Source organism: the organism of the source record quoted next, unplaced genomic scaffold (genome assembly GCF_019419815.1).
Source record: "Pyrus x bretschneideri cultivar Hongxiangsu unplaced genomic scaffold, Pyrus_bretschneideri_v1 Contig116, whole genome shotgun sequence".
In the NCBI taxonomy this organism is placed as follows: Eukaryota; Viridiplantae; Streptophyta; class Magnoliopsida; order Rosales; family Rosaceae; genus Pyrus; species Pyrus x bretschneideri.
Genome location: NW_025999409.1, coordinates 98302 through 114654, shown reverse-complemented (window position 1 = coordinate 114654; position 16353 = coordinate 98302). Strand labels below are relative to the sequence as shown.

General features: G+C 37.4%; 1 long non-coding RNA gene and 1 pseudogene across 1 annotated transcript; both read right to left on the bottom strand.

Moving 5' to 3' along the window:
* Positions 1-219: 219 nt before the first annotated feature.
* LOC103942176 lies at positions 220-4782 on the bottom strand (annotated as a pseudogene).
* Positions 4783-9432: 4650 nt separating this feature from the next.
* On the bottom strand, positions 9433-11906 carry LOC125468080. The gene is made up of 5 exons (XR_007255796.1): positions 11090-11906; positions 10545-10609; positions 10174-10240; positions 9752-9924; positions 9433-9637 (listed from the first exon to the last, which is right to left on the bottom strand). It is a non-coding gene; the product is annotated as an uncharacterized LOC125468080 (long non-coding RNA).
* Positions 11907-16353: the final 4447 nt, after the last annotated feature.

The window sequence follows — 16353 nt, the reverse complement described above, 5'->3', positions numbered from 1 at the left end:
TGAACATATCAAATAAAGTTCAGCTGAGAAATTATTAAATGACTATTGGAAACTAATTAACCTTGGGGAAGGATGTCTCAGAATCCCATCCGAAAGTTGACTCCATAGATAACCTCCCAAGATTGTTGATAGTGGAGGCTATGTCGCTGTGGAGTTTGTGTGAAGCATGGAGAATGTGTTTGTGCAGTCCAGCCTTCACAGCAGATGGTGCATAACAATCGGTGTTCACAGAAGCAGACCTAATATCAGTTAAACGTCCTGGTGACATCCCCGGATATTTATTGTACAAATAAATGGTGATCAGATAATCTAACACCGCATCGCCAAGAAATTCTAGCCGCTAAACAAAAATGAATATAATTCTGATAAGTACAGATAATATGGCTCAAAAGATTTCAGTCTAAACATATTGCCTATAGATCAAGTAAATCACGGGCTTTAAGAAACTGTTTGTTTAAGCAATGACGAGCAGAATAAACTGCTGCTTTGAGGAGTAAAATTTAAACAAAGTCGAAATGGAATAGCTCCAAATTAAGCAAAGAAGCGCACAGTTTTTATAACATATCAGAGCCACGATTTAAGCATGCACAAAATTTATTTCATCGTCACATATACCTGATAACATCCGGGATCTCAGGAAGCATGTAAGAACCATGGGTTAGTGCTTCCACTAGAAGAGAAGGATCATGAAATGAATAGTTCAGTAGGGACTCTAAATGTTGTATATCAGTGAGCTTCTCCGCCTGCACTTGGAAGTGCCTCTTATGTGGTATATGGTCGAAATCCACCTTTATGCCAATCCAATTCATGGAATATATGGCAGCTATTTCACCATCTGTGCTCAGAAATGCACTGATTAGCGCCTCAACTGCATCAGCAACACTCTTACTTTTTACCTTCCTTCTTCCCCTAATGCAGATGTGTCTTCCATTACAAGGCAACTCCTCACTTAAAGGATAACTTCCAGGCTAATCTCCAGGCATGAACCACTTTTTTGGATCAAAAGACTCGTTCCGGATAAAGCCCTGCAATATGAAAACAATGGCAGAGAAGTCACAAATACATAATGGTTATTTTTAGTTTAACCAAAAACTAAGAATCTCAAAGTAGTTGTACCATCATACAGCAATCTTTGAAAGGGTTCTGACATAATAGTGCTAACAATCTGAAAGCAGCTTTCGGGCTTCAACATAATTCATGAGGATAAGAAGATTAAAAAATAAAAAAATAAATAGAGAAAATAAATTCTACCGGAAGTTTGCGGTCACATCCATGCTTGAGAAGGGCTGCATTAGAAACTATTTTTCCCTTCTTTATACTGAGAAGGCCCTCATGATTATTTTGATGGGTTTTAAAAAGCTGCTGACAAGCAGCATATTTGAGAAACGAATCTTCAAGAGCCTCCAAGGATTCCAAGTGCAACTTCTCTTGGCAACTCTTTGTCGTAATAGCTTCCAAGACCTACAAATAGATATTAGATAGCACAAATTAAAATGTTTAGTTCAGAACCATAAATAACCAAGGATTAGAGTTCGTAAATGTTTCATCATGTACCTTAATGGTTGGAATAGTAAAATTTTGACTGCAGTGATCCAAAATCATCTTCTTCAATATCGCAGCAACAAGTAAGGACTCAAGACGATGCATGATTGATGGAACAAATGAAAATGAATATAAACTGCTGATTGATAATGCAGAGATTATTACAGAGCAAAGTTCAGGCGGCAATTCGACAGTATGGCTTGATTCTGTGAACAAAAAAACACACATTAGGTTTCCTATCCTGTAATAATTTAGTATGAGAAAAACCAGAGCTAGATACAATGGACAACATGTTCTGTCGCATTAATTAGGTTTCTTTAACAAATCAAAATGCATTGTAAAAATATCCAAAATGGATTACTAATTATTATTTACAATTCTGTTGAAAAATATAACAAATTAAGCCGAGTAATAAACAGACACACCAATCGAATGAAGCTAGGATTCCTTATCTACACTAGAATCTACATACAAGAAGTTAAACAATCAGAGCTTTCACTTTCTCATTTCTGCACCTCTGAAGATAATTTTGAACCTCGAAAATTCGTTAACCCTTCAGCAGCAACTGTTGATCAAAATTTAAGTTGATCCCATACCTGCAATTAGGTAATTCTTCGAGTTACTCATAAATAGATTTGGCTTCACTTCATGATGTTTTTTTGGACATACAAGATCATTAGTATGCAAAGATGAGGATGCCAATACACGAGGTATGCAGTAGAAGAAAATACCGTGTTGCATAGTATGACTTGTTGGTAAGAACTTGGCCGTCCCTAAGTTTCCTAAGTGAGTTTCCATTCAAGTTATCAAACAAACTGGTAATGGAATACAGGAGACCATTATGAGGGGTACAGACCAAGGAATTTCGGATCATGCAAGTACAAACTATGCCATTTTTGGTATGTAGAACATGGGAACAATTATCGGATAGAGAAAAATCTATGTGCTCCTTAGAGTGTTCTTCATACGGAAACAGCATAGACACAGCGCATTCCCAATCAAAGACTAGAGGTCTCCTCTGTATTCTGGCCTGAGGGAGCAAAGGGTAATCAATCCCAAGATATTGTCCCAAACTAAATCTGCCTAAAACTTCCTCCAACTTTCGTAAACTATGATCCAATAAAGTTCGAAAAATTGTGATTTGGAACCTCCTACATAGAAGAACCTGGCATAGAAAGTTATACAAATGAGGTACGTATGTAACCCATTAAATTATCTTTGTATCATATAATAGTAAAAAAGTCAACATTTAAAATACAAGAAGCATTACCTGCTCTGAACTAAGATGAATCTGTCCAGCGGGTTTAAGGTTCACTGTTATAGTACCCCTGTCAACTTCTAAGTCAAAAGAAATATTTGCAATATCGTGGTCAAGCTCACTCCTCATGCCAGGAACGATTTTACTAACTGGAATTTCGTAACAAAAATTCTGCTTCAACTCAATTAAATAGCAACGATACAGTATACTGGAATCGTTTGAACACCAAGGTTTGACCAGCTCAAATGGGACATAACTAGGTTGTTCATCGTCATAAGGCTCACTCCCTACATGTAGAGCAAGAGCAGAGTCATAAATATGCGTGAGACAACAAAAGTGGATAGAATTTAACCAAAATTAAAGTATTTTAGAGGTGTAAGTTACAAGAGGCCGTCAAGGCATGGACGAGTTAGAGAAGTTACCATGCTCTTGCTTGGCTTCTTCCACAACAATATCGGGTCCAAGATTATCGGTTAGAGCACCAATGTTGTGAAGTTGCTTGCAATCTGCTTCAGAGTTTTAACATTGCCTTCTACATGAACGTCACGTATTGGACAGCTCTTGGGAAGATGTAGAATGCCCGTCTCATTATCCCACCTTGGAGCAGGTTTAAAATAACTGAAACAAGATTGTACAAACCAAAATCAAAATTAAATTAGACAAACATAATGACAATACTTAGATACATTGAAAATTCGAGTGCTACACAAAACCAACCCATCAGAAGGAAGCCTTGAGCAGTAGAAGTATATCAAACCAATGGAAGAACTAAGGGTCAAGCTTGCTCCGGTACTTTCTGCACGATAAAATATATCATCCAGCAAATCATTTTCCAGAGATGTGCAGGGAAGAGAAGAATGGCGTAAGGACTCCTTTCTCATTATATCTTCACTTACAAGATAATCTTGTAATCGAGAATACGTATTCAAATCCCCACTGTACAAAACAAAAGAGTTGACAAAGTATTACCACAAATTTTTTTACCTAAATCGTTATTTAGTTATGAGTTAGAAGAGAGTAAACTCTGCGAGATTACAATCTGATCATCAAAAGAGAATACAATTACAATCTGTCAAATGTGTTTGTCGGTGAAAGATCTCTCTAAAATAAAAGGCACGGTAGATATTGATTTTAGAGAGATTTTTCAAGGGCAAACAGATTTCAGAGCCTATGTGAAATGAAAACAAACAGAACAATTACCTGTTCACCATTAATACATAATCCGAATTTTGCATCCTTGCACGACCTCTAGATTGTATGAAACTACAAACGGTGGACGAAGGATCAAATCTAACAACTAAATTGCAGCTTTGAACATCTAAACCCTCTTCAAGAATCGATGTTGCAACAATTATGTTCACCTAAAACATACAGAGCTTCAGAATCAAAGGTGGAAATTTGTAAGAGACTGCTAACCATGACTATAAAAGGACAAATATAAGCATACCATGCCATTACGAAATTCTTCAACGTTCTCATTTTGCTTAGTTCTGCTCTGGAGTTGCACCCCACTGTTGTTTCCAGCAATGTACTTTGTCTTCCAGTCGGTGCATTTTGGAAGAAACTCACACAATAAAGACTGAACTACAATGCTTGTGATGACTCTTTCAACGAAAATTATACATCTCAAATCCTTTAAGCTCCTAAGAAGCAGAAAATAGGAGAATTATAAATGTGGGGATGTTCAAGTTTAAGAAAAAAAAATGAGAACATCCTATTTGATTTTGATTGTTTGGCCTTTTTAAAAAAAGAACAACTGAGCGTTCAAATGCTTGCACGTCCACATGCGGACTCGTCTGCTTTTGAACTTGCTTCAGTCTATATTATGCAAAACTGAAACTGTTGAAAATAATGAGTTCCATGTTTTAAGGAATGTTTTATTCCATGTTTTAAGGAATGTTTTATTCCTTGTTTTATTCCTTGTTTTAAGGGGAATGTTGTTTGTTTTTCTTAGTCTTCTTCCTTATATATACCCGAACCATTGTACATTGCAATTCATGAAATATACATCACAAATTAAAGCTATAATTTCTATATGGTATCAGAGCAGGTTCATTTGTAACCTGTCTCTACAATTCTTGCTGCTGCGATTTTTTCTTTCTTTCAAAGTCTAAGCCATGACTGAAGAAAGTTCTGTCAACCATGATAAGGAAACCCGGCACAATCTCTCTCCAAACTCCTCAGACGTTGAGGTTAACACCAATCAACGTTTATGTTCAGTTCTCTTGAACGAGTTCAATTATCTTCCTTGGTCCCGAGCTGTTTCACAAGCTCTCGGAGGCAAAGGGAAGTTAGGGTTTGTAAATGGAAGCGTGGAAGCTCCAGATCGTTCTTCCCCTACATACAATGCATGGCTCTGCAAAGATCAACTTGTCATGTCCTTGCTGCTCAACACCATGGAGAAACATGTTGCTGAAATTTTTAGCTACTCCAATTCCGCCCATGATCTTTGGAAAGCTTTGCAGGATATGTATGGAAATCAAAACAACTATGCACGGGTCTTCCAATTAAAGAAGGACATTGCCAGTGCTCAACAAGAAGGGAAAGCATTTGTTCAACACCTTGGGAGTCTCAAAGCCATGTGGAATGAGTTGGATGTATATCTCCCTCATACCACAGATCCTACCATTCTCCTAAAACGAGCTGAGGAAGACAAAATTTATCAGCTGTTAGGGAGTCTGAGCTCTGAGTACGAGGACCTAAGGAGTCACATCTTGATGAGTCAAGACCTGCCTACCTTCAACAATGTTTGTGCAACTATCCAACGAGAAGAAGCAAGGAAGAAGGTTATGAATGTTGATCACAATCCTAGATTAACGGAGACTCGGGCATATGCATCAAATTACAAGAACTCAGAAGCCAAGGTATACAAGGGAAGAAACACACATCTAAAATGCAAATATTGCAATGGTGTTGGTCATGAGGAAGACAAGTGTTGGGAACTTCATCCTGAACTCAAGCCTAAGTTCAGCAAAGATGGAAGGATGATACCAAGGTCCTCACAACAATTTCAACCTCATTTCAAGGCAAAACTTGCTAATGCTCAAGCTCCTACTATCTCACAAGGATCCATGGAGTTCACTGCCAATCCATTGTCATTGATCAATGAATTTGCAGCTTACCTACAAAGTAAGGGGCACGGAGGAGGCTCACATGGTCAAGGCAATGAAGAGGGTAGTCACACAGCTATGTTGGGACAATTTGCCGGATTTCTTGCTGGAAATGAGAAAGTTCCAAAGGGAGAAGCATCAGGTATACTCAAAGCCTTTACTACTGCCCTATTAACTAGTACTGAAACTGATTGTTGGATAATTGATTCAGGCGCCACAGATCATATGACAAACAAAGTTACAAATTTACATCATTTTAAAAAATTTTCAAGCCCCTCACATGTGTCTGTTGCAAATGGAAAAAATGTCTTAGTTTTGGGAAAAGGAGAAATAAACTTACTCTCTCAAAAAACACCTTCCACTGCCCTCTATGTACCAACCTTTCCTTTTCAACTTTTGTCAATTGGAAAGATCACCAACACCCTAAACTGCCGTGCTATTTTCTCACCAAATAAAGTGATGTTTCAGGATGTTCTCACCATGAAGATGATTGGTGAAGGGGTCTTCATAAATGGACTTTACTACCTGTGCAAGAATGCATGTTTCACTCAGGCTCTTCAAGCTCAATCAAAGTCCATAGATGAAAACCAACTTTGGCATAGGAGATTAGCTCACCCCTCTGAACTTGTCTTGTCGAAACTGTTTCCAAATTTTTGTAACCCTTATCCTACTTGTGATACTTGTCAATTTTCTAAGTTTACTAGGCTACCTTTTGGTAATTCAATGTCTAGGACAAGTAAACCTTTTGAAATGGTACACACCGATGTATGGGGACCTGCAATTGAATCAATGGAAGGTTTTAAATATTTTGTTCTATTTGTTGATGATTTCTCTCGAACAAGTTTTCTATATCTTATGAAATCAAAAAGTGAAGTCCCTACCATTTTCAAAGACTTTCACATGCATGTTAAAACGCAATTTCAATCAAACATTAAGGTTTTAAGGTCAGATAATGGCACTGAATTTCTATCCAACAATATGCTTCAATACATAAGTTCTCAGGGTATCATACATCAAACCAGCTGTGTGGGGACTCCCCAACAAAATGGAGTAGCCGAGAGGAAAAATAGAGATCTCTTGGAAAAAACTCGTGCTCTCATGGTTCACATGCACGTTCCAAAGAAATTTTGGTCGTTTGCCATCCTTACTGCCACTTATCTCATCAATCGACTTCCAAGTCGTGTGCTAGGGTTTAAATCTCCATATGAAGTTCTTAAGGGGAGGAAAATAGACTTGACACATCTCAAGGTGTTTGGTTGTGTGTGTTTTGTTCACATCCAAACCTTGAACCGTGACAAACTAGATGCCAGGGCAACCAAGTGTGTGTTTATGGGATACTCGACCACTCAAAAGGGATACAAGTGCTTCAATCCAGTCACTAAGAAGTGCACAGTTTCAAGAGATGTGAAGTTCGAAGAAGACTATCCCTATTTTACAAGTCAGGGGGAGGATTTAGTTGACATGTTCCCACTTCCTCAAAACTTTAATTATCCGATGTTGGAAAATAGATCAGTCAGTGTAAGTCCAGATCGTGAAGAAGTTCAAACTGACCAAATTACTGCCAGTGAGAGTGAAGACGAGCCCTACTCTGATCATTCTCCGCCCTCTACAGAGTCTCAGGTGATTAAAAGAAATCCTCCTCGAATCAGAAAACCTCCAGTTAGGTTGCAGGACTATGTTACATATGCCTCACGACATCCAATCAATGAATGTATCAGCTTTAGTAAGTTCTCAACATCTCATGCTACATTTCTCAGTGAAATTGATAAGCACTATGAACCAAGAAGCTTTCAAGAAGCTTTTCTTCTCCCACAATGGAACCAAGCCATGAAAGAAGAGCTTCGTGCACTGGAAGAGAATTGCACCTGGAGCCTAGTTCAACTACCACCAGGAAAGAAGGCTGTTGGAAGTCGTTGGATTTACAAGACTAAATTCAAAGCTGATGGATCTATCGAGAGACACAAGGCTAGACTTGTTGCTCAAGGTTTCACCCAAACCTTTGGTGTAGATTATAAGGAAACATTTGCACCGGTGGCCAAGATGAACTCAGTCAGGGTTTTACTGTCAGTTGGAATCAATTGTGGGTGGTCACTCTACCAAATGGACGTGAAGAATGCTTTCCTTCACGGCGAGCTGCAGGAAGAAGTGTATATGCAACCTCCTCCAGGCTATGATGGTATTAAAGGCAACATGGTTTGTAAATTGCACAAGGCAATATACGGATTGAAACAATCACCAAGAGCTTGGTATGCCAAGCTCAGTTCTGTTCTGGAAAAGGCTGGATTCATGCGAAGTAATGCTGATTCTTCGCTATTTGTAAGAACTGGCACCAAAGGGAAGTTGGTGGTCCTCATCTACGTTGATGATCTTATCATCACTGGAGATAATACCGTGGAGATTGAGGCACTAAAACTTTCACTACATCAAGTTTTCGTTATCAAGGATTTGGGAAGGTTAAAGTATTTTTTGGGGATCGAAATGGCAACATCTTCAAAAGGACTGTTTCTACATCAACGGAAATATGTATTGGACCTCCTTCAAGAAGCAAAAATGCTTGACTGCAAGCCTGCTATCACTCCTGTTGATTGTAAACTGAAGCTCAGCATAGATGGAGAAGCCATGCATGATGTAAGCTACTATCAACGATTAGTAGGCAAGCTCATATACCTCACTATCACTCGTCCAGATATCACATATGCAGTGAGCTTGGCTAGTCAGTTCATGCACTCTCCCACAGTTGATCACCTTAACCTTGTTAAGAGAATCCTTCGTTATCTTAAGGGTTCAATTGGGCAAGGAATTACAATGCATAACAATCAGTCCACTGTCATTAGTGGCTACACAGATGCAGACTGGGCAGGTAATGCAATTGATAGGAAATCAATCACAGGCTATTGTACATTTGTTGGTGGAAACCTTGTCACATGGAAGAGTAAGAAGCAACAGGTAATTGCTCGTTCCAGCGCAGAGGCTGAGTATCGAGCCATGGCAGCCACTGCTTGTGAACTCATTTGGCTTAAAGGGCTTCTTTCAGACTTAGGGTTTCCTAATTCTACTCCTATGACGCTTATGTGTGATAATCAGGCAGCCATGCACATTGCTGCCAATCCTGTGTTCCATGAAAGAACCAAACATATTGAAGTGGATTGTCATTTCATCAGAGCTCAAGTTCAAACGCAAATCATCCGGACCATGTTCACACGAAGCCATGATCAACTAGCAGATCTTTTTACAAAGGCACTAGCATCATCTCAGTTTCATCGGTTATTGGGCAAGCTTGGCTAAGTGAACCTCCTCGATCCAGCTTGAGGGGGAGTGTTGAAAATAATGAGTTCCATGTTTTAAGGAATGTTTTATTCCATGTTTTAAGGAATGTTTTATTCCTTGTTTTATTCCTTGTTTTAAGGGGAATGTTGTTTGTTTTTCTTAGTCTTCTTCCTTATATATACCCGAACCATTGTACATTGCAATTCATGAAATATACATCACAAATTAAAGCTATAATTTCTATAGAAACAAATGATGTTCTGAACTTCTGATTCAGTCTCAACATATCCAGACAACAACAAAGTCAAATCCATTCTACATTTTCGACAAACATAAAAAATATATTGAGGGCATGCCAACGTGTATTTGAGAAGCAATTGAATGAGACGGACAACTTTGGGAGTTAGAAACCTTTCATCCATATTGTGTTTAATATCATCAGCGATAGTCCACAACGGATCTAAGAAAAGGTGTTAAAAGCATTAGAAAGAAGTAAATGAGGTAAGCTACATCAACATGTATATCAAAATCAACATTCTGTACCAGTACTCCAAATAAGCATAAATAGACGTACCAGATGGTAGAAAAGATATAAACGCCTGGTAAGCTTCCAAAATGAAACTTTTTACAGTCGTCTCACCCAACCGGTCCAGTTTCTCCCAATCGAACAAGGCAATTTCTTTGTGTGACAAGGACCATGCAGCCTATTTTGCAGATGCAAAAACAATGACGTCAATCATGGATTGCCTGTTTCAAATAAATCAAAGCCAAAGAAATTGAATAAACACCTTTGAAGCCATCCAAACACCAAGTTCCTCCGAACAGAATGTCAAAGCAGAAGAATTTTTCATTATCCTTTTGATTATGGAATCAGACGTAGATTCACAGAGCTCTAAGCTTTTTAGCGACAGTATAAGCTGAAAAGTAGTAAACCAATTGTTAAGTCACAAGGCACCAGCATTATAGGGAAGAGAACCACAATTATAATATACGCACCTTTTCTCTTAGGGTGTTCAACTTGTTTGTTAAATGCGCATACAAGGCACACGGAGTCTCCTCGGGCCTGTAAAATTTAAACTTTGGAGTAGAACGTGGTATAGACTTAGCAGCTACAGATTCACTAACACACGTATAGACCTTCAAACACCAAAGAAAACAGTGTAAAATATAAAAGTTAGCGAACAGAAACAAGTTGAAGCAAATTATATACTGAAGTTCAGATAGTGTATGAAGAGAAATCGAACAGCTATCAACGATGAAAAGTAAATAATTTTTTTATGAAGTTCTAACCAAGAACTAGAAACATATCTGCAACAAACAATGAGATAAGACCATAGGAAAGATTTAATGCAGTGAACAGAGTCAACCTTTGAATTCATCAGGGTCTCAAGCTCTTGAATTACTTTCCAATAGGACGATTGTGATTTTCCAACTGTATCAAAAGAAAGAAGTTTCATAACAAAAACTGCACGCACAAAGAATACAAGTTTACTCATATAATTGATAGATGTCATATAACCTATCTTAAGACCTGTACCTTTAGATTTTATAGGGGAAGCAGTCATTCCAAATATTCTTGGAAGATTGGATTCACCGGAATGTAACTGACGATGGAAAAATTCCTGCACATAATCGAAATCCTTAAAGTATCACCAAAAGCATGGATTGTGATGCAACAATTGCATGTAAAGAAGCAACACAACTAGGGATCAATTACGTTCAGTCACTTAATTTAAAGTAAGGTATGGTGATGTCCTATATCATGTGGACAAATCTTCTGGCACATGAAGCAGTCACAAAACTCACATTAAATAATTAATCAACGGTTAAGCATGTTGCCATTGAAGGTACTATATTTTTTTTTCCAACAGACAAATTTAAGAGGAAACAAATTAAAATAGACATCACACACCTTCATTATGCATGCATATGGGTGGTTACCCCTAGCATGATGGCATTCATCCATAATCAAGACCTTTATCATGCTTAATTGGATAAAGCTATGCCTCAAATTACTAAGCAAGATCGCAAAAGTCATCACAAGAACCTGTTAAAAGGTCAAAAGTTAAAAGATCATACACTCAGCCATATGGAAACATATATGACAAGATCATTAGTCTTGAGCTCGGTCTTGGATAAAAGAAACACTATACGACAAAGAAAAAATCTTAAATTTAAAGTAAGTAATGGTAATTGGGAGTTTCTTTACCAAAATATTTCACAATTGCTGAAATTTTGTGAGCGTGTGAGCGAATGAGTGCGAGTGTGCTTGTGTTTATAGAGACTGTAATTGTTGTACTTATAAGCTGACATTTTAAGAAAGACAATTATGGATGCTAGCTAACATCCCGTAAAAAAGAATTTGGTGACTAATTGATGAAAAAAATATAAAAAATGAAACAAATCAGACTAGCCAAGAAATGGCCAAATGAACTGAGGAAACAGCATCGAAGAAAAGGATTCATAAAATGGAGGATAATTATATACATATTTCTGTATATTTTAAATAAAAGAAAAAAAAAAAAACTCGCACCTCATATTTATCAGTTTGTTCCTTCCATGTATCTGCATCCCAGAGATCAACACCGATATCTCCCCAGTACATACCCACTTTTAAGTCAGTATGCATTTTCACAGCTTCAGCTTGCTATAAGACACAACAGGATATAAAAAAAATAAAGATAAAATAATTAACAAACCCTGGAATATATTTAGGTTCTAAAGCCTACATAAAACATTTTCCTAATTTTACTTTGGAGACTTAACAATGACAAATTTATACCACTGTTATCAGCTTTTGCATAACAAATTTCAGTCGAACATGATTTCCACGTAACCATGTTAATTTGTTACTATATTGAGCAATGAAAGAGATATAAGTCGTAGGCCATCAAAATCCAATGTTTTCCAAGGCATATATTCCAGGCTTAATGTACGAGTGCACAGAGAGAACTGTGGAGAGAGTAGTAGGTCTGCATACTTGAGTGACCAAGACAACTTGGGGAACAAGGAATACGGTGATCAACTGAGATTGCTTGCGAAGCATATAGGCATAACTGCGGAGAAGCATGATCGCGATGAGAGTCTTTCCAGAGCCAGTCTCCAAAAACACTATTGTGTTCTGCTTGATTGCTTTTTCTAATGCTTCCAGCTGGTAACTGTAAGTCAGAACAATAGTAATTTCAAGAATCTATTTAACCATTTAGGCTGAAAGAGGTATATTCTTTGCATTTCCATATCAATTCCAGACCGCTCAAGAAATAAAATGAGAGGAACTGCCTTGAAAGGAAACAAATTATATCATATATACTAAAACCCGTAAGGGTTGAACACTGTGGATGACCAGTGGGCGGACAGTTTTGCCCCTGAATTTTTTCTTGGTTTCCCTTGCTGCTTGCTCTTTTGTGCAGTGCAGTGACTGTTTTGCCCTCATTTGCCTATGCGTCCCTCATTGCTCCGCCTTCTTCGTTCGCTTTTCTGCTTTTTGTTTCTCTGTGCACAGCGTTGCCCACGCGTTCTCATCCGTGTGCCTTTTCGTTGGATTTTCTTCCTGCTATACACGTGTTGCTCATCCAAGAACGGAAGAAAGATGGAAAATCAGGGATCTTCCATTTGCTTCCACGGATTTCTCGATCTCTCTCGAGCTCAGGTTCGTCTCTCTCTCTCTCTCAATTTTTTTTTTTTTCAATTCGTGATCGAATTTTCTTTCCAAATAATGTTAGGTCCGTTGCCTTCGGGAAGAAAGTTTAAACCTAGAAAAGCATGGTTTTCAGGAAATCGTCAATCCTGCAGAAACCTTGGGTTTCCTGGTGAGTTCTCCAGCTTATTGTTTTTGAGTTTTCTTTTATGTGTTCAAATTTTTGTGATTTTAAAACCTCTCGGTGGCTACAGATTTCATCAGCTATTTCATCAATTTTTCGATTCGATCAGGATCGGTTTTTTACCCACGAAATCTTCCATTTGTTTCGAGAACGAAGCTTTTCCGTTTGTTTCCCGATGAACCTCTCCGGTTCACTCTCTCAGAATTGCGAACCACAACATCCTCCTCCGTTCGAGGCATCTCCTCGCTTCTCCTCCGTTGGACAACTTCTCCCCGTCCAGGCTCCTCCCTCATTCCTTCTCCTCCGCTCCTTCTCCTGGGTATTTTTTTTATCTCTATATTTCCTCAGATCCCTCTTGCTTTTACCAATGATTGCCTAACGAGTTGACCATGTGTTTTCAATTTTGCAACCAAACCCAGGTCTGAAAAGAAAAGAGCTGCAGATTACGGTGGCTCAGTTATCTCCTCCCCGATGTCCGTCGTGCCAACATCACCTTTGAAGAACAGGTTCTGATTCTTGAGCTTCACCCTCGCTGGGGTAACAGGTAATTATACATAATCCTCATCAAAACATATGATAAATAATTATTCTAATTGCATGCATGAACATTCGAGCTTTGCAAGTACCACCGCCGCTCTTCCCCTTACTCAATCTACTGTTGTTGCTTTATCTCTGTTCCTCTGCCTAGAGAGATCAGAAATTGGAAACCCTAAAGTTGAAATAAAAGCCTAATGTTCTTTTCTCTTCTTTTAATTTTCTCTTTTTCTTCACTGAAAAAAATCCCTAATTTGTTTTTTTTTCTCTTTTTCGACGGAATAACGCCATCTTAAGGATGATTTGGAGTCAGAAAAAAAATCCCTAATTTTCTCTGCTTCTTGAGATCGACGTGGCTTCCTCGAGGATTTTCACTGAGATTTCTCGCTTCAAATTGGTATGTTCTATACCTTTGTTCGAATTCGTATGAAAAAGTAGTGAGTTATTTTTTGTTTGTAGGTTTTTTTAAGTAGATTTTTTTTTGTGGGATTTATTCGAATATTTTGGGTTTGTTGGGTTTTGTTGCTTTGAGCTTGCTGATGAGTGGTCATGTAAGCTGATTAAAACTTTTTGAGTTTTGGGTTTTGCTATAATTAATTGAAGATTTGATAAAGACAGTTTCTTTACAATTCTAGAGTTGCCCATTTGGGGAATTTGTGGAATTCCATTTAAACCTTAGAACATGTTTTTTCTTGCATTTGATGATTTGGGTGTTGAGCAGCAATGCATTGAAGGATACTCTATAAAAAAGGAGCAATTTTGGATGATGAGAACAGAGGAGTTGCCACAATGCTTGAGGTCGCCAACCCTAAGATTGGAGCTGCTTCAACTTGAAAAGTTAATTATTTTACAAAATAAGTTCCAATTTCTTGGTAGTTTGGCTTAACAGTAAATTCCAAGTGAAATTTCCGTTTGGTAGATTTTTTTAATGGAATTTATGAGAATTGTGAACTTGGTAGAGTTATGTTGTTTATAGAAAGCATATCAGCTTTCATGGGTATCAGTCCTCCAATACCTCTATTTGGTTACAAAGGATTCTTCCCTGGTTGATTATAGTAGGCATAATTCAAATAGCTTATGCAGCTTCAACATCTCCCAGTCACCGTTTAACAGAAGAATTTGTAATTACAGAATTGCTGTAAAAAGTAAGCCATCAATTCACCACAAGTTAATTTAGTTTTTCGTTATATTGGAGTTGAATTTGGTATTTTGTTTAGGTTTTATTATATTAATTATCATAAGTTTCTTTGAGATTACAGGATGTTCTTGGACACATTAATGCAATACAAGAGTTAGAACAAAAAGTGGCTGATTAGAAGGCTTGAAAACAAGTGTAAATCTACATTCAAAATATTAGGTAAAAGCATGTTGACAAATCATCTCCAAATGTTGTAAATACAATACTACTTGCTAACTTTTTTTTGTTTATGTCTATTGATTCAAGAGAAAGAAAAAAAAAAAAAAAGAGTTACACTATGTATTGATGTTGCAAAGAACTTCAGTTCCATTGTGTTGCAACAATTAGTCACGCCAACATTTGTGGTTATCGCAAGCCTCAAGGTTAAACAATTTACATATCAACGACTCTACACTTTCTAATTGGATAAATATTGGTTTCAAATTAACACAGATACATTTGAAAATTAGTTGGGGAAAGCATGGTCTAATGTTCTTTTTCATTTTATGCGTTCCAAGCTCCAACTACGTGTTTAATATAGGACAATTTTGCTCATTTGTCTTGATTTGATTAAATTATTGAATTTCATAGATTGAACTAAGTTCATTTTGAATTTCCAATTCAAAACTACTGCATTGTAAAACTGTTGTGAAAGAAATTGTGCGTTGTTCATGTGCATTCTTCATTGTTTACGCTTTCAATTTAAGAGAATGCCATATATTGTCAACGGTAACCAACGATATCTTTTCAGATAATCATGGGAGTATGCCCATGACGTGTTATTAGGGTAGTTCGAGTGCAATAATTTTGTGACAGATATTCGTTTGAAACATTGATATTTTTGGGTTCTTTGACTGCCTTCGCATGTCTCTTCCATTTAAATGCTCGATTGGGAGCTTACTATATTTGTAACCTTATCTTAATGCCCTGTTTCAAATCCTGCTTAAATATTGAAGAATGACTATTCTTGCAGGGTTGTATTGGACATAAGCTACTCTTAAAGTAGCTGTAGCACCTTAGAATTTTAGAGGTGATCCAATCGAAGGCCGTTTGCAGATAATGATTCTCAATTTCTCGAGTACACCAGTAAAGGTTCTTTATCTTCATTTCTCATTGACATTTGTTTTTCCTTGATAACGTAGTTGACAGTTCTTTTAGCCTGTTATTATATAATTACTGTTAGCAATGACTTTTAGAGAGAGAGAGAGAGAGAGAGAGAGAGAGAGAGGGGGGGGGATGGATATACCAAATGATGCATGTTCAAGGAGTACTCGAACAACATTATTGGAATTGTATAACAATACTTGCCATAATTTTGGTAAGGAATCAGTTGACAGTGTGGGGTTCGTAGATTTGGTTTTCGCATTCTCTGATATTAACCAAGGAGTGGAAATTTTGATTGGTTTGTTTGGTAATTTGGGTATGTTGTTTGCATTCAACATTCTATAATTATGAGAGAAACCGAGATCATCGTATTATATATTTTATCAGCATTCAACATTTATAATTGTGAACTATCTTTGTGGGTTTATCAATTTATTTTTGTGGTTTTCAGTTTCCTAAATGAAGTTTGACATGTATGGAATTTGACAATTTATCTTCATTTGCATTCTTGCATTTGAATTTGCAAGTCAGTTTGTGCTA